Source organism: Macaca fascicularis, chromosome 17 (assembly GCF_037993035.2).
Source record: "Macaca fascicularis isolate 582-1 chromosome 17, T2T-MFA8v1.1".
NCBI classification, from domain to species: Eukaryota; Metazoa; Chordata; class Mammalia; order Primates; family Cercopithecidae; genus Macaca; species Macaca fascicularis.
In genome coordinates, this window is record NC_088391.1 from 23,049,877 (window position 1) to 23,072,195 (window position 22,319).

The 22,319-nt window shown below is 42.6% G+C and overlaps 1 long non-coding RNA gene across 1 annotated transcript; it reads left to right on the forward strand.

The window, feature by feature from the left end:
• Positions 1-16,700: 16,700 nt before the first annotated feature.
• LOC141408975 (uncharacterized) lies at positions 16,701-17,262 on the forward strand. Its single transcript, XR_012426902.1, has 2 exons — positions 16,701-16,858; positions 17,037-17,262. It is a non-coding gene; the product is annotated as an uncharacterized lncRNA (long non-coding RNA).
• Positions 17,263-22,319: the final 5,057 nt, after the last annotated feature.

The following is a 22,319-nucleotide window of genomic DNA, read 5'->3' on the forward strand; positions in this document are numbered from 1 at the left end:
TCATAGGCAGAGCAATGACACAGCTGCCTCCAGAAAGGGCAGGAACCTTTGAGGCCACGTAAAAGTTGCAAAGGGGTTCTGAGCGCTATCATATGAGACAGATGGTGCCTCCCTGACTGTCGCTAGGTATCCACACCTTTTTTTGTGTGGGATAAACCCCCAAGGACCTAACCCACTCCTCAGTAAAGAAGCCTCATTCTAGTCACTTCAGGCTCTCCAAAAGTAATAGTTTCAAGGAAACTAGAAGACTAGATGTTCTCTGTGACGTCTTTCAGTTCTATAACTATAACTTAATTAATTAAGTACATTACATATATTTTGTAAAGAAAGAGTCTTTGAAAGATTTTTGAAAAACATGGGTTAGAGACATCTGAGTGCTGTAGATTCAGGCTGGAAGTGACAGGTCTAAGAGGTAACGCTGGGTTTAGAAATATCCGCCAAAGGCAAACAGAAGTCAAAGATAAAATCTCTATTTGTTTACTGGTGATTTTTTTACCAGAGTTTGTAGAATCTTCCCAAAAAGGTCTCAAAAACTCTGGTTTCTAAAATCAGTTCATTGGTGTGATATCTCTTTAAAGTAAAAAGAATCTTATAGATACAAAGTAACTGCAAAGATAGTAGGATACTTTCCATCAGTTACAAGTTAATTTCGAGCAGTTATTTGTTGCTTTTACAATAAATTACAACACTAATTACATTGTATTTCATGATACTGGCATTATTCACAGTCAGACACTATTTTGTTCTGAGAAAGCCATGGTACTAAAAGAAAATAATCTAAAATAAACACCAAGTATCAAATTGTCTATACTACATGTTGGCTTTGGGATCAAGTTAAAGATGCCTCCCCAAAAAGCGTTCCTCCCACTCAAAATTACAAGCATGCACTATGCTATCCATTTGTCTATTCTGTGTCTGACTCTAACTCCCTCCCGCCTAGATGGACTGTTGGCAGCCTTCAATCTACAGAGCATAAACATGGGAAAGAAGTTCCCAGCACTTTGGGGGGCCGAGGCAGGTGAATCACCTGAGGTCAGGAGTTCAAGACCAGCCTGGCCAACATGGAGAAGCCCTGTCTCTACTAAAATACAAAGAATTAGCCTGGCATGGTGGTACACGCCTGTAATCCCAGCTACTCGGGAGACTGAGGCAGAAGAATTGCATGAACCCAGAAGGCAGAGGTTGCAGTGAGCTGAGATTGTGCCACTGCACTCCAGCCTGGGTGACAGAGCAAGACTCTGTCTCCAAAAAAAAAAAAAAAAAAAAAAAGGAAAGAAGACAATACTGAATACCGAGTGGTTCTCAAACTTCATTTCCAACACGAATCCTTCACGGACTATCTTCAGTGTTCGGCATCAGTAGCTTGAGATGGACTGCTAGCTGTAATTTTTAAAACAACCTAGATAGATCTGAATAGTGTACAGATCGCCCTTTCGGAAACAATGATGTAGATCATTACAAGGGGATTTTGTCACTTACAGATAATCAAACCTGATTCTATAACTCTATTCTGGATCATTCTACTCTTCTCTACATTTATGGTCACTATTCTTGTCCCTTGTCCAGGAACCCACCACCATCTATTCCTGCACTTGAAAATAATTTCCAAATTAGTTCTCTTGTTTCTAGTCTTGCCCTCTCCAATCTCTTCTCCGGAAACTTGCCAGAAGGGTTTTATGTATTACAAATCAGACCACTTCACTTCCCTTAAAACCCTTCAATGACTGCTTAAGGAGTATAGAATTTCACTTTGTTGGCTGCACAATATTGTGAATATACTAAATGCCACTGAATTGTTCACTTTAAGATGGTTCATTTTGTGTCATGTGAATTTCACTTCTTTTTTTAAATGGCAGACAAAAGCAAAAGCAAAAACACTTCAGTGGCTCTCCATTGCACATAGGAGAAAATCCAAAGTCCCTAGCATGGTTTATTAGGTCTGGCATAATTGAGTCCTAACCTCCACCTCAGCAACCTTGTTCCCACCACTGTTCACCCTTTCTCTCTATACTCTCCAGCCACATGGGTCTCCTGGTTTCTAAAAGCCAAGCTTTCGCTTATCTGGGCTTCATACTTGGGACTCTCACCTGGATAACCCCAACCACCCTTCTGGTAGGAATTTATAAATTACTCTCCCATATATGCCTCCTCTGACCACTTCCCCTTCATTATGCCCTTTCAGAGAAACCCGGTTTTTTCAAAGTACTTATCATAAGATCCAATTACATAATTTCTGTTCGGTTTATCTGTTTGATGTCTTTTCCAGTAAACTGTAGACTCCCAAGACAGGAATGCTGCTTATTTTGTTCACCACTATGTTCCCAGCATCTTGTGTGAACTTGGCACAACAAATACCTATTCATCAGGCACGCACAATGAATATCTAGCATGCTTTTCTCCAAAAACATTAAATCTCTACCGCAAAATGATTAAAGGACTATAATTGCAATATCATATGAAAATTAAAATTTTATAGTTATTCTAAAATTCATAATAACTAGATGAGAAAACTCAGAAACTTCTTAGAATCAACTCAATAGAGTGCCTCCACCAAGCACAGAAAACAGCTTCTCTGACTTCTAGCGCCTGCTTTGTGATGCTTGATAGAATCAAGTCTCTAATGCCCAAGAAAATTCCACTTAAAATTCCACTTCTTCATGCCACAGCACATTACTAAGTAACAAGGAAAGAAACATAGTGTACATCTCTGCAGAAAGATACAATTGAAATGGATAAAAGACTAGAATTCAGAAGGATGTCAGGAGAAACTGTTAGCTGCTTTCACACAGGCATGACTTTCTTGAAAAAGGGTGTATAGAGTACTATCAGAAAATAAGGGCCCTGGACTTAGTCGGTTCTGAGAGATAAAGAAAAAGGAAAATGGAGGAGAAACTCACATAAAGGCAGGCATAATTGGTGTTTTGTTACTAAACAAACTGCTCTTCAGTGATTATAGGTGTGCACGTGATTGATTTTTTTTTCCAATCTTGCACTTGTATTAACTAGAACCCTAATTTGTCCATGAGGCTGAAGTGTGTCTTAATTACTTGCCTTCAAAGCTTATGCCCATTTAAAATAAGCTTATTTCTTTTCCATTGTCAGTTCACTCAGAGCCGCCTAATCCACAATCCTCCCGCCCAGCACTCACCACTTCTGATCATTATGGAGAGCAGAGGCAAGGGATGGCCTTACAGACAGGTTCCAAAAAGATCCATCTGTTCATAACTGTGTGCATCAGCCCACAACACATCCCCCAGCCCTGCTCTCACTGCAAGGGCAGCAGAACATCAAAACCTGAACACATTTACCATCCATGCCGCAAGCCACAAGCGATCTTTCTTTTCTTTCTCTTTTTTTTTTTTTTTTTTTTTTGTGAGATGGAGTTTCGCTCGTCACTCAGGCTGGAGTGCAATGGCATGATCTCAGCTCACTGCAACCTCTGCCCCACGGGTTCAAGCGATTCTCCTGTTTCAGCCTCCAAAGTAGCTGGGACTACAGGTGCCTGCCATCATGCCCAGCTAATTTTTGAATTTTTAGTAGAGATGGGGTTTCAGTATGTTGGCCAGGCTGGCCTTAAACTCCTGACCTCAAGTGATCTGCCAGCCTCGGCCTCCCAAAGTGCTGGGATTACAGGCCTGAGCGACCGTGCCCAGCCTCTTTTCTTTTTTTAGAGACAAAGTCTCCCATGCTCTTTCACCCAGGCTGGAGTACAATGGCATGATCATAGCTCACTATAATCTCAAACTCCTCTGCGTTCAAGCTATCCTCCCACCCCAGCCTCCTGAGTAGCTTGGGACTATAGGTGTGCATCCTTAATATTTTTATTTTTTGTAGAGACAGGATCTCACTTTGTTGCCCAGGCTGGTTTCCAACTCTTAGCCTCAAGTGATCCTCCCATCTTGGTCTCACCAAGTGCTGGAATTACAGGTGTGAGTCACCTCACCTAGCCCACAGGTGATTTTTCAATACTTACGTTTTCTTCAGCCAGAACTTTGAGTTTTCCCAGGTCTCAGGTCAGTAGACCTGGTGGTGATTTGCATGGCTACTAATTTTAAGACTATCCCCATGTGTGCTACAATCCTTAAAACTGCTCCTGGCATCTGAGGATGGACTGCCCACGATTGGGTGGTCGATGTGCCCTTTTGAACATCTTAGTTAGAGATAGCTCTAAAGCTTGTTCTTAATTGAGGCTCCAGCTCCCTGCTCTCTCTGCTTGGCTTGGGGCCCCTGGAGGAAGAATGAAGCTACTAGGGAAACTACATGGTTGCAACCAACAAAACCTCTTTCCAACACAGACAGGGAGCCTGAAGAGTCACCACAATGCCCCACCGCCACCCCTAAGGAATCCAAGTTGCTCTTATGTGCCTCCTTCCTTAAGGCAGTGTGTGTGACCACTACGGTGGCCCCCAGCTTTGCTCCATTGACAGACCTTCTTAATTTGCCTTATGTTTGAAGATGCTACTTGAGGCCTGTTTTTTCTTAATCAAGCATTCTTATTAATGTTCTTCACATTGTTTTTATGATATAACCACATATACTTCCAGAGGCAATAAGGTGGAGGAGCCTGATAATATTATAAAAAGTATTTTTTTGCAGTAAAGTGCCAGCCAAACCAAACCCTATGGAGCAGAGATATGAACTGAAAGCCAACATACATTTAGTAGTGAATCATAAGACCAATATATTAGTATGTTAAGGATATAACACATAAGAGATGAAGTCAGTAAGAACTGATGGTAGAAAATAAGACAGAGGGTGTTAGCAAATGAGGGTTTGAAGGACAGAATAACAAAGACATTGGAGGGGGATTACCAAGTTGACAAACATGTATGAAAAAGAGGTGCTTGGAAACCACAGATGAGGAGGGAAGGAAGAATCAGCAAAGGGACAGAGATTCCTGGTGGCAGGGGTGAAGTTATAAATGCAGGTAACTTCTACCCCACCTAGAACTAGTAAGATTTTTTGCAGTGGAAGAAGCTACAATGTCAGAAGACAAAAAGTCTCACCAGATTTATAACATTCTCATGCTCTGAGGAACTGGGGAATGTCTAACTAGGAAAATAGAAATATCTTCAAGTATTTTCCACTGAGGAAATTAAATGCAGAGAATTAATTACTCAGGTGATGCAGCAGCAGGCAGCCTACCACCAGATACTGAGGTAATCTAGAGATTAGCATGGACAGGAAGCACTACCTCCCCTGGACTATAGCAGGAGATAGTATTGCTGGAATCTGTGGGACAAAGTCACTAGTAAGCAGCTAGAACCAGAGAAGGTCTGTTGAGCACAAGCTGTGCTACAGACGTGAATTCCCATTGCCAGGGATGCTACCCACAACTAGGAAAACAAAAAACAAAAAAATCCTGCATCACCCTTTTCCCTGTGGTCTCCCACCAGTGCCTCCCAAGGGTAAAACACAGCAAGTCAGCTGACTCAGAAATCTGAGAAAGCAGCCTGCAGGGGTGAGCCCCCTCATCTACAGAGAGGAGGAAGGAAGAGCCAGGAATGCTGGACCCAACACCAGAGAGGAGGATAGAAATGCTGGTGAAAGGAAGAGGAGTTCCAGTGAGCTTGAATAAGAAGCTCTTTTTACAACAGGCATACTTTTAAAAGGTTTGCTTATTGCCATACAATGGTCACAAAGGAATAAATAAACTAGAAGTTCTACCTTCTGGAATAGCTGACTGACAGGAATTCCTGACACATTCAAGTGGCCCCTGATGCTGCCATGCAGAATCCACGTTGGAAGGGGGTTGGGGAATTTATTCTCTGTTATGCTTTCTTCAGTTACAATTAAGTCAGGACAAGTCCAAACCAGTGAAAAAAAATTCTTAAGAAAAATTCTACACTATAAAAGGCTAACTTTTCATAAAAATGATGAGTTCATGTCCTTTGTAGGGACATGGATGCAGCTGGAAACCATCATTCTCAGCAAACTATCACAGGAACCGAAAACTAAACACCACATGTTCCCATTCACAGGTGGGAATTGAACAATGAGAACACTTGGACACAGGGTGGGGAACATCACACACCAGGACCCATTGTGGGGTGGGGGGTGGGGAGGGATAGCATTAGGAGATATACCTAACGTAAATGATGAGTTAATGGGTGCAGCACACCAACATGGCACATGTATACATATGTAACAAACCTGCACGTTGTGCACATATACCCTAGAACTTAAAGTATAATAAAACAATAATAATAATAATAATGTTTTAAAAATGGAAAAATTTCAAATCTGCTGCCTCATCATCAAACTCTTGGGCTTCTCTGCAACTACAGGTAGACAATCTACTGGCCACAGCAGCTGCTGTCACATCCTTCTACAGTGTTTGTAACAGAGGACTGGCCAGTCTCTGACCGTACACTTGCTGGTACAGGGAGCTCACCACATCCTGATACCGATTCTGTTGTTGGATGGAACTGTTGTTGGGAATTCTGCTTCACAATATGCTGAGACAGCTGTAACCTTTGGACTCAAAAAAGTATGAGTTCTTATTTAATTTGAAAATAAGTATCTGAAGAGAGCTATAAACTATATACCACTTTTTCTAAAAAAAAAAAAAAAAAAAAAAAAAAAGTTGACTTTTAAAATTAAAAATATAAATAGTCCATAAAAGTAAATACATATGTGCACACACACATGTACAAGTAAAACTGAGGAAATCTGAATAAGATTGATGGATCATATCAATGTCAATATCCTGCTAATAAAACTGTACACTATAGTTTTATAAGATGTTATCTTTGTGGGAACTGGGCGAAGGGTACACACAATCTCTCTGTATTATTTCTTTCTTTCTTTTTTTTTTTTTTTTTTGGATGGAGTCTCACTCTGTTGCCCAGGCTGGAGCGCGATGGCACAATCTTGGCTCACTGCAACCTCCGCCTCCCAGGTTCAAGCAATTCTCTTGCCTCAGCCTCCCAAGTACCTGGGATTACAAGTGCCCACGACTATGCCTGGCTATTTTTTTTTCCTTGTATTTTTAGTAGAGATGGGGTTTTACCATGTTGGTCAGGTTGGTCTCGAACTCCTGACCTCAAGTGATCCACCCACCTCGGCCTCCCAAAGTCTGTATTATTTCTCAAAATTGCATGTGAATCTACAATTATCCCAAAATAAAATGTTCAATAAAAATATCATAAATGTGTACATAATATCCACAATTAACAAGGCCTCTTCTTTTCTACTGTGTGTCCGGGTCCCCTTACACTCACACGCTCAGTATTTCAACTGTCAGCACTCTTCGTTCTCGCTGTTAAGCAAAGCCCAGTAAGCTCTTTGCTGACCCACCCCACAACTTCTCATAATTTGGTCTTTTCTTTGTCATTGACTTGATACTACTTTTGCAAAAATATGGGGATGATGTTGGGTTGCTATTGTTTGATTATTCAGCCTTTGCATTTCTGACTGTAGAGAGAGTCAGAATATTAGTATTCATACATGGGATAATTAGAAGCCTGCCTTATCTTATTTCATATCTTCTAACAAGCTTCAACCTGTTCATTTCATAATTAAGCATTTAATTCAAAACAGCTCTCTTTACAGATTTATGCTTGCTTTCTCCCACTCTCTTTACCCCTTTATCCCCTTTGGGAGCTAGTGGCCTAAGAACTGGCAGGAAAAATTGCAGTCAAAAGCTTGGCATTATGACAGAACAAGAGGAAAAAAACAACCCCACCCCCAGCTACCACTCATTCACTTAGCTAAAATATAGGCTATCAAAGCAGCAGGGAAAACAACAGATACAAATGCACAAAGAGTCATGCTAGGTCTTCCAGAAACTGATGGTGGATGAAAATCACCTCTTTGCCAAGAGCAAGGGGGGAAAAACATCACTATTCATCACAAATGATGCACCACAGATCTCTCTTCAGCTCTCCTCCTCTACAACTCCACAAATCCTTCCCGTAAAATATAACTTTCTTCCTTTAATGATCTGAAAGTGAATTATTCATATTCTCCAATTTATCTTTCCTTCTTTTATTTATGCTCAGACATGTACTACTTGACTGTAGAAAGCCTAAGATTACAGGCAAGACAGAGGATTCCCAGCCCTTCCAGGGGCGCCAAGTCCAATGGGCAGGGCAGGGCAACAGGACGAGGCAGAGGACTGAACACTCATCTGGGGAATGGCAGCTAAGTGACCACATGGCGCAGGCATCTACGTCATGCTGACTGTTTCAGACAATCCATCTCAAATCCTTTCCGTATTTCCATCCCTACAGTTACTACCTTAGCTTAGGTACTCATGATTGTTTGTCTGAGCAGTGCCACTTCCTAGGTGGTCTCCATGTCCCCCAACGCCTCCTCCATCAATCCATTTCCCACACATCTGCCAGAATCATCTTTCTAAGCTGCAAATCTAAGGAGCAATGCCCTCATCAGTAGGTATCTATCACCTGAGGTCTCCCAAACTTGCCTCATTATTTAAATAAATAAATAAATAAGCAGATTCTTCCATATCTTTTGTTGAAGAAGCCAACCTTATGACAGAATTTAAGTACAAGTTATTTATTTGGGGAGGGGATCCTAGGAAGTACTGGAAGAGGAATGGAGAAAGGAGACAGCCATTTTTAAAGCACAGATTGTCTAGTTGGCTATGACTGTGGGTAACTGAGGCTCAGTTTCACATGGGAACCACAGGACACAGTGTGAAATATGCATCAGTTATTGTGCCCATTGGCAGAGGATGCTAGCAGATTACCCAGCTCTCTTGTGTCACTGGCTGAGGTCTATTCCTGAGGCTATTAACTGTGCCGCACTACTAAGCTTCCCCACACACAGGAGAGAAACGCTAGGTGGGGAATAGGAGGTACTTGCAGAACTGCATCCTGAAGAAGGGAGTGTCAGGGCATATGAGTAGCAAACTGACTATGTCTGCTACACCAAGCCATGTCCCTGAAGATGTCCACTCAGTGTGTCTTGGGTGGGATCTGGAAATCAGTATTGTGACAAACACATCGTGGAATTCCTATGAACAGACAGATTTGAAAAACATTGACAACATTATTAAGTCCAAAATCTTTGATGGACTCTACCAGGTCCTCCATGTTCTGTGTCTTCTGCCCTGCTCTCCATACCAACCTCCATGCACAGTCCACTTGCCAGAACACACTTGAATCTGTGCACCTGCAAGCAGCATGTTGTCTTCCATGAGCAGCAACTGTGCCTTAAGAATCTGTAAGAGGCCGGGTGCAGTGGCTCATGCCTCTAATCCCAGCACTTTGGCAGGCCGAGGCGGGCAGATCACGAGGTCAGGAGATCGAGACCATCCTGGCTAACATGGTGAAACCCCGTCTCTACTAAAAATACAAAAAATTAGCCGGGCATGGTGGCAGGCACCTGTAGTCCCAGCTAGTCAGGAGGCTGAGGCAGGAGAATGGCGTGAACCCGGGAGGCGGAGTTTGCAGTGAGTCCAGATCACGTCACTGCACTCCAGCCTGGGCGACAGAGCGAGACTCCGTCCCCCCACCAAAAAAAACAAGGATCTGTATGATCCCCAAAGCCAAATACAGTACCATTTATATAGTGAATGTTTATACAACAAATGTTTATTAAAGAAATAATTCCCAAAGAAATACATAGTATATTATTTAAGTGGTATTGAAAGGTTCCCTGGATTTAAAAAAAAAAAAAAAAAAATCTTCCCTATGTATTAAAATAGTAGGTACAATTCCACTATTAAAACTAAGCAAATACGTATTGAGCACCTAATATATGCAAGACACTCAGGAATCCCTCCAGAAAAGTACTTCAACCTTTTATCAGCTTTTACACTTTAACAAAGATGTGCTGATACACAGATGTGAATAAAACCCTACAAAGGAGATAAACACCTAGGCAGTGGTGAAAGGTAAAGGGCCTTCACTGTAAAAGGAACCGGAGGTATGAAAGACTTTGCCTATCCTGTGATTCTGTCAGGGTTGTCTTCGGGGACACTACCTCCTCCCTCACAAAGATTCAACAGGATAAAGAAGAAAGTTTTATTTCAATGGCACAAACACCTGGAATTATGACTTCTTCCAGTGACTAGAAATGTGGTACTTGGGATCCAGATGGTAACTCTGGGCTCTCTCCCTTACATCCACAATGGCTTCTGAAGCTTTCGAGATGTTCAAGGTGCTCTCTTGCAAATGAGACCAGAACAAAGGCTTTGGCCACTGAAGTCATTACAGGCCTCACCTGTGGCTTTTCTCCCACTGTTAGAGATGTTAACACAGCACCTTGGTCACATTCCAGTCTGGATAATTACATTGGGGCTAGCAAACTTTATCCTCCAGCACCAACTAAACAAAGTATTCCTTTGGACTTGTTGCCGTAACCTTTGTTATGCTGCTGTGGGCTATTAAAGGGCTATTCTATACTTGGGATGGCTGTATCTGTGGAAAATAAATAGCCCTGGCATTACTTTCTATACTGATAAGAAATATATTCCAAATATCACTGGCTAAGTTGGCTATTTTGGCTTAAAATATGCAGTGCCAGAAACAATTAGAAATTACAATAATTTCTTCTCCATTCTCTAAACTTTTACTATCCACACAAATGAAGCTTGAGATATTTGCAGCATTACACAAAGAGGGAGAGACGATGCATTAATTCTACAAAATATATACTTAGTGTCTGCCATATGCCAGGCTATATGTCGTAGGTACTGGGCACTGTTGTCGCTGCTGGGGGTTATGTTGACAGTGTACATATGAAAATTTTTCAGAAGGAGTAATTCAAATAAATTCTTCCTATGCTGCTACATTTCTAAAAATCTGAATATATTATTTTTACTTGAAAAACTACCATACACAGTTCTCCCAATCAAATACTACTTTTGTCCACCTTTTTTTTCTTTTTTTTTTTTTTTTTTTTTTTTGAGACAGAGTTTCACTCTTGTTGCCCAGACTGGAGTGCAGTGATGCAATCTCAGCTCACCGCAACCTCCACCTCCCAGGTTCAAGTGATACTCCTGCCTCAGCATCCCAAGTAGCTGGGATCACAGGCATGCGCCACCACCCCAGCTAATTTTGTATTTTTAGTAGAGACAGGGTTTCTCCATGTCGGTCAGGCTGGTCTTGAACTCCCCACCTCAGGTGGTCTGCCCACCTCAGCCTCCCAAAGTGCTGGGATTACAGGAGTGAGCCACTGCACCTGGCCTTATCCACTATTTAAATAAGAGTCTGTAGGACCTGAAACTGTATGTGTATGTGGAAGTATATGTGTACCTAAGAGTGAGAAAATATGCCTTCCTGGCTGTCCTGGAGGGTAGCTAATAGAATGCTGCTTATATATTTATTTGTTTGCTTATTTTTAGCAATCATCCCATTTGGGTGGGTAAGAGTTTACAGGTTATAATAGCAGAAGCTGACATAACAAAATTGAAAACATAAATACCTCTTGTTTAAAGCTCTTTACTGTATGAAAGAAACACAAATCAGGCCCTCTGATATTCTATCATAGGAATGAAAAATGACAAAAAGAAAAAAAATATAAGTATTGTGTGTGTTTGCACATACACACAAATTATCTTGCACATGAAAATAGGAGAGGGAAGCTAATTTAAATCTCAAGATTCCAGTAGGTTAAATTAAATGTATGAACTAAAGAATATTTAACATCACACTATGCAAGTGGATGCAGAAATAGTTCAGAAATTTTTTTAAGAAACCTAACCTTGAAATTCAGATTAATCCTAGTAGATCTGAAACAGGTACTTTCTCCTAGACAAATTATATCGAGACAGTGGAAAATATATTTTTTAAAAGTGAAGTTCACTTGAAATTTGCCAAATTATTATTCTTTTGGAAAATCCTTCTCGCTAGAACAAGTTAATAGCAGGCTTCTAAAACTAGGTTTAACATGCTGTAAATCCATTTATTCCCCTCCACAAATCTACTAACGTATGTCTTTTCTAGTGAAAAGGACTCTCTAATGGCACTTAATACTGTCACTACATTGTTTCTCCAATCAGTCAACGTCAAGGTTTTCCACTTAAGGAATTGTATTAAAGTTAAATGCTTACTTTTGTCATAAATAATAAACAATGGAATATAGATTATTTAAAATAGCACACGGAGCCTCAAAATGTATTACACACACAATGTATTTCCTAAGTTTAGAAGAAATGACTAATAATGCATATATGATCGAAGTTTTCCATCCAATAATCCATTATCATTTGAGCACTAAGAAACAATCTGCACTATCACCTCTCTCAGAGATGGATGACTCATCTTCCACTAACAGGCATTAGGTAACACCTTTGGCAAGAGGGTTTTGATAAAAGACTGAAACAAATATTATGCAGGGACACAGGCACCCCACGAACTTTAAAGAGACCAGATCACTACACCAACAGTATGTCTACTGCATTGTAGGACAGGAGATTGTAATGAGTGATTGATTAATTAGCTATAATGTACAGGTATACAAACTGACCAACACAATCTTGAATCTCATCCCTGTTGAAAATTCACACAGAATAAGGGATTATTAAAGACTGCCCAAAGCCATAGACAACTACCAAAGCAAGGGACTGGGCTTCCCAGTTTACGGAAAGAGGCAGGAATCACAGGACTTTTAGAGATTCAAGGCACAATATATTGTACACAATGCATCTAAGACCACAATCTAGCCTAGCGTGTCGATGTTGAATTTTTACTCTCAAATGTTATTGTATTTTCTAAGTACAGTATTAGAAATTACAATATTCCATTTTTATAAAGATAAAAGTCTTGGTTGCAAATGTTATGTAAATAAAAAACCAAGAAAGAATAATAAAGGAGAGAAATGAGGGGGGAAATGGTCAAGTGTGACCCAGTGGAAGACATCCTGAGACTGGGTCTGTCACCAGGGTTGTGTCACATAATCTCACTATGCCTCAGTGTTCCTCCATATTAAAGGGTTAGGCTAGAGCCTCAGTCTCTACTTCATTCCTAGCAGTAAAATCGTGCCTTCTATTTAGGTATCATAGAAAACCCAAGTTTTTGTAATATCCTAAGAGCACCTGGCAGCAGCAGAAAATGTGCTTACAATGCTTAATGACTAAAAAGGGAAGAATGAGAAGGGTCTAAACAATCCTCTCAAACTTGCATTTTTCAGTTTATACTAGGCTTAAGAGGGCAATTGAAGTTAGATGCTTCATTTCATCCCACAGTAATTCGTATTATAATAAAATATTTAATATTCCTTAAAAAACATCCCCAAAAAAAAAGAAACAGCTTCACCTTACTCAAATGAAACTTAGTGGATCTGTCTCATTTGGAGTGTTGCAATGCCTGAGCTACAATGTGAGTATCAGGATGTGGAAGCAGCTGTCACTGCTTTGTTTTTCATTCACAGTAGGTGGTTGCCAGGCAACAAAATACTATTGTCTGTTTCCATGATCTATTGGCCAATTCTACTGGTGATAATGCTTTCTACAGTTTAAAACAGGGCCACCTTTTGGACAAAAAGAAATGAGAAAAAATTCTAAGGATGACAATAACATATATATGAATAAATACACTGAATGTACTCTAAAATTATGTGTATAAATATACAACCGTGTGCTGATACACATACAAATATTTTGCATGTATGCATATGTGATTATATACATTCTCCTACATACAAACCCATCTAAATTTAATAGGCCCACAACTTGAATGTAAATCCCTTAGGGAAATCAAGGTATGAACTAGAGAAACAAAAACACAGAATCATTTTCTTAACAATAGCAATAACTTCCGATTTGTCCCATATATCAAATCCTGTTTCTTGAACAGGAGGTCCTCCAGTCAGAAAAGCAATTCTGTCTACTTATATAAAAAATAATAATGAAAAGCCTTTACCATCTACTTTAGAATCATGTAATACATTTAATATATTGTTTTATTATCACATGCTACCAATGTGTACAAAGATAATTCAAAGAGTGTTGCTGTTTACAACCAAGAATCTTAAATTTTATTCATCTTAAAAATAATTGAATTGTTCTCCCTGGAATAGCCTCATGTGATTCCCCACTTTGTTTTGATATGGGTCCCTGGGGAACAAGAGTCATGCTATGTTACTCTTGCATATTTCAGTAGCTTACAAATAAAATAACACACAGTGTACTCAATATAAAGTTGTCAACATTAACTTGCATCAGTTGCTGTTTGTTTTGCATTGACAAGGCTTCTTAAAGATAAGAATGACAATATTCTTAGATGTACAGACACAACATCAAAACAGCCTGAAGGAATTAAAGCTGGAAAATGCTAGAGGCAATCACGCTTTGAAATGAAGAGAAATCAGTATCATTTATACGTACACATATATTTGTTTAAAGGCTCTAAATAATGCCAGAACAATCTGTATTTTATGCAATGCTCATCCGTCTTCCGTCACAATATTCCGAAAGCACTTCAACTATTTAATGCATCCCCTCCACGAGGCCTTTCACTTTTTCAAACTAATTATCACTTTCAAATCTGTATATTACAAGAAACTGGAATAAGCAATATCCATTACATGAATAGACATTATTAATATAAAGTATCAAAGTGGCAACGCTAGCAAAACAAAAGCAGAGCGTGTTAACCATGAGCTAAGTACCAGCAAATGTTACCACTTTGCTTGACAGAGCCGTCTCCAACAGCACGCACCCGCCTCTCGAAAGGGCCCACCAGGTTTCTCCCTCACATCTCACCCCACAAATGACCCACTTCTTCCTCTCTGTTTTCCAAGCTCGCTCACCTGTGTCTCTCGTCCAGGAATCAATTTCCTTCCCACTTTCTCCACCCTCTTCAGATCCCTTAATCACCCTTCATTATTTTCTCCAAACTACCAGACTCAAATCTGCAGCCCAGTTGGCCAGGAACCTCTCCATACGCACGTATTTCCTGCATTCTCCTGGGTCTGCTTTTAAAAATTGCTACCACCAAACAAATGCAATCTTAACAAAATTAGGATTACACTGCCAGTGTCTTTTTTCATGTAATGTTACAGCAGTGAAAGATTGAGGGAGAGAAAAGGAGAGAAGCAGGAGTGTATCTGGGTGAAGGAGCGTGGCTCAGTGGCTATACAGTGAGACGCAGTGATTCCACACAGCTGGGCTTGCCCACCTGTCGACCCCACTTTCCCCATGTGCTCGCCGCGGGATGACAACCACAACACTTCAGAACCACCCCCCGAAAGGGGGCGGGGTTACGCCTTCAACCAATCAGGACCCGCGAGCCCCGGGTGTCCAACCTATGGGGTGGCTGTGGCCGTGCAGGGGGAGGACGTGGGGTGGTCTGGGAGGGGCCGCGTCCGTGGGAGGCTCGCACGTGTCGGGTCCGGAGAGGCGGGGAGGCGGCCGGCGTCCAGCGGCCGAGGCGCGGGCTCTGAACCCTGGCAGCTGCCGAGTCCAGGTGCCCCAGTGCCTCCTTTACCTCGCGCTGGACCAGGCAGGGCGCGCTCCCGCAGAGGAAGACCTGTCCAAGGTGTCCGAGCTCCCCATGAGAGGGGACAGTCACAAATAACAACAATAGTACCCAGCGCAGACGAGGCGGGGAGGAAAGTTTCCGGCCCGCAGCAAAGCAGAATCCGCCAAGGCTGGAGGAGAAGGGATGCAGAGCGGGAGGGTGACAACCTGAAAGAAGAGGGCAGCGGGAGCACCGTGCGGGCAGGACCGGGTCCCGGGGGCGACGCCCGCCGGGGGAGACGGGTGCGGGGTGCGCTGTCCAAGGTGCAGGGGAGGTGACTGGCGCGCGGCGGGCGCGGAGCCCGGAGCCGACACTGGCTGGCAGGCGGCGGGGAGATCGGGGAACAGCTGTCTGGGGCGCTGGGCACCCCCGAGCTCGTAAAAGTGACGGAGCTTGAGCCGGGGCACGGCAGGGAAGAGCGTGAGGGCTGCACCGAAGCCCCCACGCGTCCACGCACTCCTCCTTACCAGCCTCACCTCTAGCTCCACTCCCCTCCCCCCTCGCCCACTCCCCTCCCGGTCTAGATCCAGGTGCCGAGGCGGGGGCGAGACCAGAGGACCCAGGCTCGGAGCCCGGACGCCCCAGGGATGTTGCGGGCACCGGAGCTGCTTACCTGGGGCCGCCGTATGGGGAGCGGAGGCAACCCGCCGCGCGGAGTGGGGCGCCGGGCGCGGCGCGGCTCCTCCTAGCCTCGGCGTCCTCCTCCTTCTTTGCTTCTCCCGGACTCTGTCCCGGGCACGGAGCTGGGAGACGCGGCCGGGCTGCAGTCGCCTTTCCCTCCGCCGCCGCCGCCGCCGACGCCGCTGCAGCAGACAGAGGACGCCCCGTGGCGGCTGGAAGCCTGTGTGAGTAGCGGCGCCCGGGAGAGCGGGGATCTGCTGAGGGGCGCTGGAGACTCCGCGGCTGGAGGCGCGCGGGCGTGCGCACGCGCGCCTGCGAGTGTGAGTGTATGGGTGCGCGCGCGCCCACGGGGTGGGGGAGTCGCGAGGGGAGGGGGAGAGAGGCCGAGAGATGCTCGTAGGGACCGAGGCAAAATTCTGCGCCCCCGGAAATCCGTAAACGCTGGGAAGGAGGATCGAACGCGCGTCTCGCTTGGAGAAGCTGCCCACCGGGCGGCAGCAGAGGAGGAGGGGAAGTCAGCGAGGCGCGCTAGGGCTCCGGATCCCAGCCTGGCAGAGCCGAGCGGAGCGCGCAGCCACCGATGCAGCAGAGGCGGCGCCCGCAGCCCACGGTCGCGCTGCCCCCTCTCGGGAGGGGCCGAGGCCGCTCGCTCCCGCCACCGCCGCCGCGGTCCGGACTGCTCTACTAGGAGCGGGGGAACCGAGAGAGGGACCGCACGGTTGCTACGGCGACCTTGGAGGCGCCGGGCCCGCTGAAGGGCCAAGAGGAGAACCCGGGCGCACGTGGCCGACTCCAGGCTGGAGCGGGTGTGTGCCAGGGTTGTGGGCTTGGGGTAGAAGGTGGAATTGGGCCGCGCGGCCTGGGCAGAGGATGCAGGGTGTGCGGCCCAGAGTGGCTCGGCCGGGGTGCGATCAGCATGCAGGTTGGTAAGGGTGAGGGGATCCTAACCCCAGGTGACATGTTGCCTTTTTTTCCTCCTTGGAGGCTACTTTTTCTCAAAGTTATCCACTTCCCAGATAAGAGTGCCGGCCTCCTCTTTGTTAGGATTCAACTTAGCTGTGCAGGCAACCAGGCAGTGCCTCCTTCAAGTCAGGCTCTTCCAAGAACCGCTCCCACCAACCCCCCCCCCCCCCCCCATACATCCACATCCCCCGCTCCTCCTTCATCCCAACTACATTGTAATACTTTAGAAATAAATGTTTAAAGCACATTTACATTCTCTGCCTCTTAAAAGATATATTGTCCTAGTAGTATACTTTTCCTTGCTTATTTTAAATTCTGAGTGGGGTTTCATTCACACAAGCATTTCTTCAAGGGTTGTAAGGTCAGGGTAATACGCGAAATACCCTTCCTGGCAGGAATCCTTCGGGCAGGGATTGTGTTTTGCACACTTTTGCATGCCGCCGGTGCTTAGCATAGTACTCTGTACTTTGTGAGTTCCCTGTAAATGTTGAATGAATGACATTGTTTTCTAGCTTCACATAACCTGAAGGCAAAGACTTGGATGCTGGGAAAGTCATTACCACCCCACTAGGCTTGCTTGATTTTAACTTATGCCATTTCCCTGTGTGTGGCTATTTTCCCCCCTGGCGGTCAGAACCCTAGTGCAAAGAGAGAAAATAATACTTATCCACTGTGCACCCTTAAGAAAGGGCGCATGCAGAAGCACTCTGCAGGGACCCCAGTGGGATCCACTGGGTGTGAGGGGGCCAAAGCTCAGAATCTAACCTCTCAAAATGTGAAAGTCACTGTTCCTGAGCAGTTTATACTGTCCCTTCTAGAGCAGAAGGATGGGGAATAGAGTTTTAAGAGAAATACACTATTCTTTTGTTTTGTTTTGATTTTTGTTTTTTGAGACGGAACCTCGCTCTGTCACCCAGGCTGGAGTGCAGTGGCGCGATCTCGGCTCACTGCAACCTATGCCTCCCGGGTTCAAGCGAATTATCCTGCCTCCGCCTCTTAGTAGCTGGGATTACAGGCACTGGCCATCACAACCGGCTAATTTTTTTTTTTTTTTTTTTTAAGTTTTTAGTAGAGACAGAGTTTCACTGTGTTTTCCAGACTGGTCTCCAACTCCTGACCTCAAGTGATCCACCTGCCTCGGCCTCCCAGAGTGCTGGGATTACAGGTATGAGCCACCGCACCAGGCCAGAAATACACATTTCTAATAGATTATCAGGTATGCATTTTTCTCCTGTAAAGAGTAGTGTTCGTGGACACTGACCAATACGTGCAGGGTCACCCCGGACTGCTAATTCTGCTGTCTGGTGTAGCACCAAGTCTACATCCTTCACCCTTGGTATTTCTACAATCGTCGTCTTAGAAGCAGAAGTCTTCAATTTTGCATTCCGTGCTAAATTTCAATTCCTTTGAACTCAGGCTCGCCTATGAGCTGCTTCTCTCTCCACTCATGATACCACAGCTGTGAAGTATAACTGAAATAAAGTGAAAATTAAAATGGATTTATTTGGGTGCCGTGTGTTCTCTAGTGAGGGTCCCTTTACCTGATTTATCTACCTTCACTCAATTGACAGTCTTCTTAGAAGACATTTGTTGTGATATTGGAGCTTTTTTTTAGGTTGAAAGCTTAGACATTTAAATTTTTCAGTTGAAAGGAAGCTCTAAAACTTGCAGAAGAAGCAGAAAAATTCTGATACTGAAAATGGACCCTTGACAGCCAACCTATAGAATGGGTGTGAGTCAGAATTTTCCAAAACAATTTTAAAGCTTCATTTTCCTTGGAAAGTTGCTTTTAGGGTTTTGTTGGGCTCAGAAACTGATACCAGAAAATATGGCACTTTGACACGCTGGACTGAAGAAGCAGCCTCAAGGTCTGACGCGCTCTCTGCCTCCTGTCTGTCGGTCTTCTGTCTCACCCAAAGCACAAGATGAAATTGTTCTCTGAAGGTCTTTCATCTACCTAGAAACCAGACCTGCCAAAGAAGAACACACCTGCCTTCTCTGAGTGTTTATTAATCTAACTCACATCACAGGAAGAAAGATTGAAGACTGTCAACACAACTGGACATACTTTTGTCACACTGCTCTGGGGCCCGACAGACTTTATCCCAGGCCATTGTATGTTCACCAAGCTCATTGAATTCCACTAAAAATTCTTTACTCTCCCCCTTAAAATCATCCACACTTCCCTTTCTATTCTTCCCCTATGAAGAAGGGTATATGAGTATCGGTGTAACCCATTAGGTTATTGAGCAGTCATTCTCCTGCAATTCCCTTGGGTTACGCACACGAAAATAAGTTTTGTATGTCTTTTCTCCTATTAATAGGAGAAAAATCATCTGCTTTTTGCAAGGTGATTTTCAGTGAACCTTCAGAAGGTTGAAATCCCTACAGTTTCAACAGCTTCCCAAGTGCTCATCTTACTTGGTGGGTAGAAGGACCTTAATAAAGCTGTAACTTCTCTGATGACCACCAAAGGGAACAGTCTTGTCTTTGTAATAATAAATATAAGAAGCCAATATTTAAAAATAAGAATGTAAACATATAGCAATCTTAATGTATGTTAACTTAAAAATAAATTAGTTAATGTATGTTAACTTAAAAGGTAAACAATAGAAAGAAAGAATAACAACATAGATATATAGTATTTCTGACCAACTTAAACATAAAAGTTTGGAGGAGCAACTAGGATTATACGCTATCGACTCCATAGTTCCTTCTGCTACTTAAGTACTAGGTAATAATAAAATGTACAGCTGAGAGGTTCATTTTTATATGTTATTATCAGTCAGATTTAAAATGAGTAGCATCTTTGTAAAAGTTCTATTTTTCTTCCTAAAGGGAATGTTCCTTAACATAACTGTTTTTTTCAGTTTGCAGCAGTGCAGTAAACTAGTCAATCATTAACTTAGAAACACAGGTTGGTGAAGGTGTGGGGCCTGTGGAGAAACACTCTAAACTTATTTGATCACAACAGTTTTGTCAGTCTAAATAAAAAAAAAAAAAAAAAAAAAGCTTTCCACTTTTAAAGACTGATACATTTAGACTGTGAGATGTACCATGGATTCCAAAGTCAACTCCTCATGCTAGCAGCCCATTGCCCCAAATCTTCTGAAGTGAGAAGGCAGGGACCGTTAGCTGAAATGCTGTTGATTTTAGTGGCTGTGGGCACGCATAAGGATATAGGTAATTTCCCTCACAATGAGGTCCAGATCACTTAGTCCATTACAGTTTTAAATGATAAAAAACACCCTGACCTGCACCTGGAAAGAAAGTACCAACTCAGTCCAGAGTATACTACGGGAACAAGAAGCGGCCTTGAGTCATCCTATTTGTATCTATGTCTTTAAACATTGCCTATTCCACATACTACTTAGGAAAACTTAATTCTGACTGGAGATCAGACATCTTTAGGAAGGTTAAAAAATCAGAGAAAAAAAATGTTGTTATAGTTTACTAAGCAAAAGAAGACTGGTTTTCTTTCTTAGTCATCATTGCTGACATTTGGGGTACAGGTAGATATGTCTGGTATCAGTGGTTCTAACAGTTTATAGAGCTATATATTTCCAAGGAACTGAAGAAAGCTATGGATCCTTTCTTCAGGAAAATGAACATATTAATGTATAAAAAATGTTTAAATAAAATTTCAGGGAGTTAAGGGAACTTCCTCTGAAGCTCACGTTAAGAGCTACTGCCTAATATACATTCATTGCACCATGACATTTTATAGCTAAACGGAAGAATTGGTAGATTTACTAATCTCACTTCTATTTTTAATCTAATAATTTATTTGATTGTCAACACCAAGAAGAGGCATAAGCAACTCAGTAAACCGAACAAGTATTTCTTGAGTACCTACTTCATAATCAGTTCTGTTCTTCAAGCTGTGTTTGTTACCAATAAAGTATAAAATACGATCTATCTATTCCTTTAAGGAGCCCACAGTCTAGTAATCATTATTCTTGAGGACAAAAAAAGTGAACATAGGTATAATTTATCACTTGACCAGGTGCAACAAACTTCAATTTGAATTACCAGTAGAACTTAATAAAGCTATTTGTTAAATAAACCACTTAGGTAATAATTAATTATCAGTGGCCAATGTATGTATGCATATCTTCATATTCATATTCCCTAGTATCAATCATTTAGATGTCACACCATACATAATGTAAAAAGCTAGTCTATTGCTGTAGCGTGAATTTTAGATTGAGGATATGAAGAAGTTGACAAGGAGAGATAGACCATGTGGGCAACGGCAGCTGTGGATTACCTTTCGCTGGGATCCCTGGGCAGACTGGAATAAGTTGGAATATGCTAGAGCTTATATTTAACCCATCCAAGAATTTATAGGGCAACCCATGAACAGTGTTTTGAAATTTATATGTCTACAAAAACCCAGAAGTCTCTTCTTGCATAATTTTAACATTTTATTATTACTCTCCTTACAATTTTTTTAATTTTCACTTTCTCAATTTCTTTCCACTTATTAACACAGAATTCTTTTTAATTAATGTAATTTTTAAAAACACAATTTCTTCACTCAATTTCTGACAAAATTATGAAGAGTCAAAAAGCACTTATAGAGTGAATTGACATAAAGCGATTTACTTAATTAGAGCTGTTTGAAGCCCAACCATCCATGTATTGAATGCTTTATATAACCTGCCTCCCGATGGGCCCCAGAGGCTTCATATGGGGAAGCTAGGACTATTAGTGCTATCTTTTGACTTTTCCAGTGGTGGTCTTAGCACAGCATTAAAATAACACAGGATACTGAATCATAAGATCTGAGTTCAAATCCCAGCCTTGCTGTGTGAGATTGGGCACCAAACTTTCTAAGCTTCACTTGTCCCCATCTGGGAAATGTGGATAATAACACCTACCTCGTCAGTTTCTTAAGAAGCTTACATTAAGTAACATGAGAAAGAGTCCCTTTGTTGTGTTATAGGACTTCAGTAAATCTTTGTAAACCTTGGATCTAAATCAAAAGTGTGTGGCAGAAAATTGGAACACAGTCAGGAATAGGAAGCTCCTGTAGAAATTATTTAAATCTTTATTATAATGTTGAACTGAGCTGATTTCCTGGGAGTCCCTTCCAAGGATATTTTAAGAAAACCACAGACAACCAAAAGTTGGCAGAAACTGACACATGCAGGAAATTGTGGATTCCATAATTCTAGAGGTGCTGTAGTTCTATAAATTCTGCTGCTGTTACCAAACCCAAGCTTTGTGTTCATTTGTTTTTAATTAGTCTCTGTTTTGTTTCTGTCACACAGATTCTGCCTCCCCAATGGTGCTTTGCCC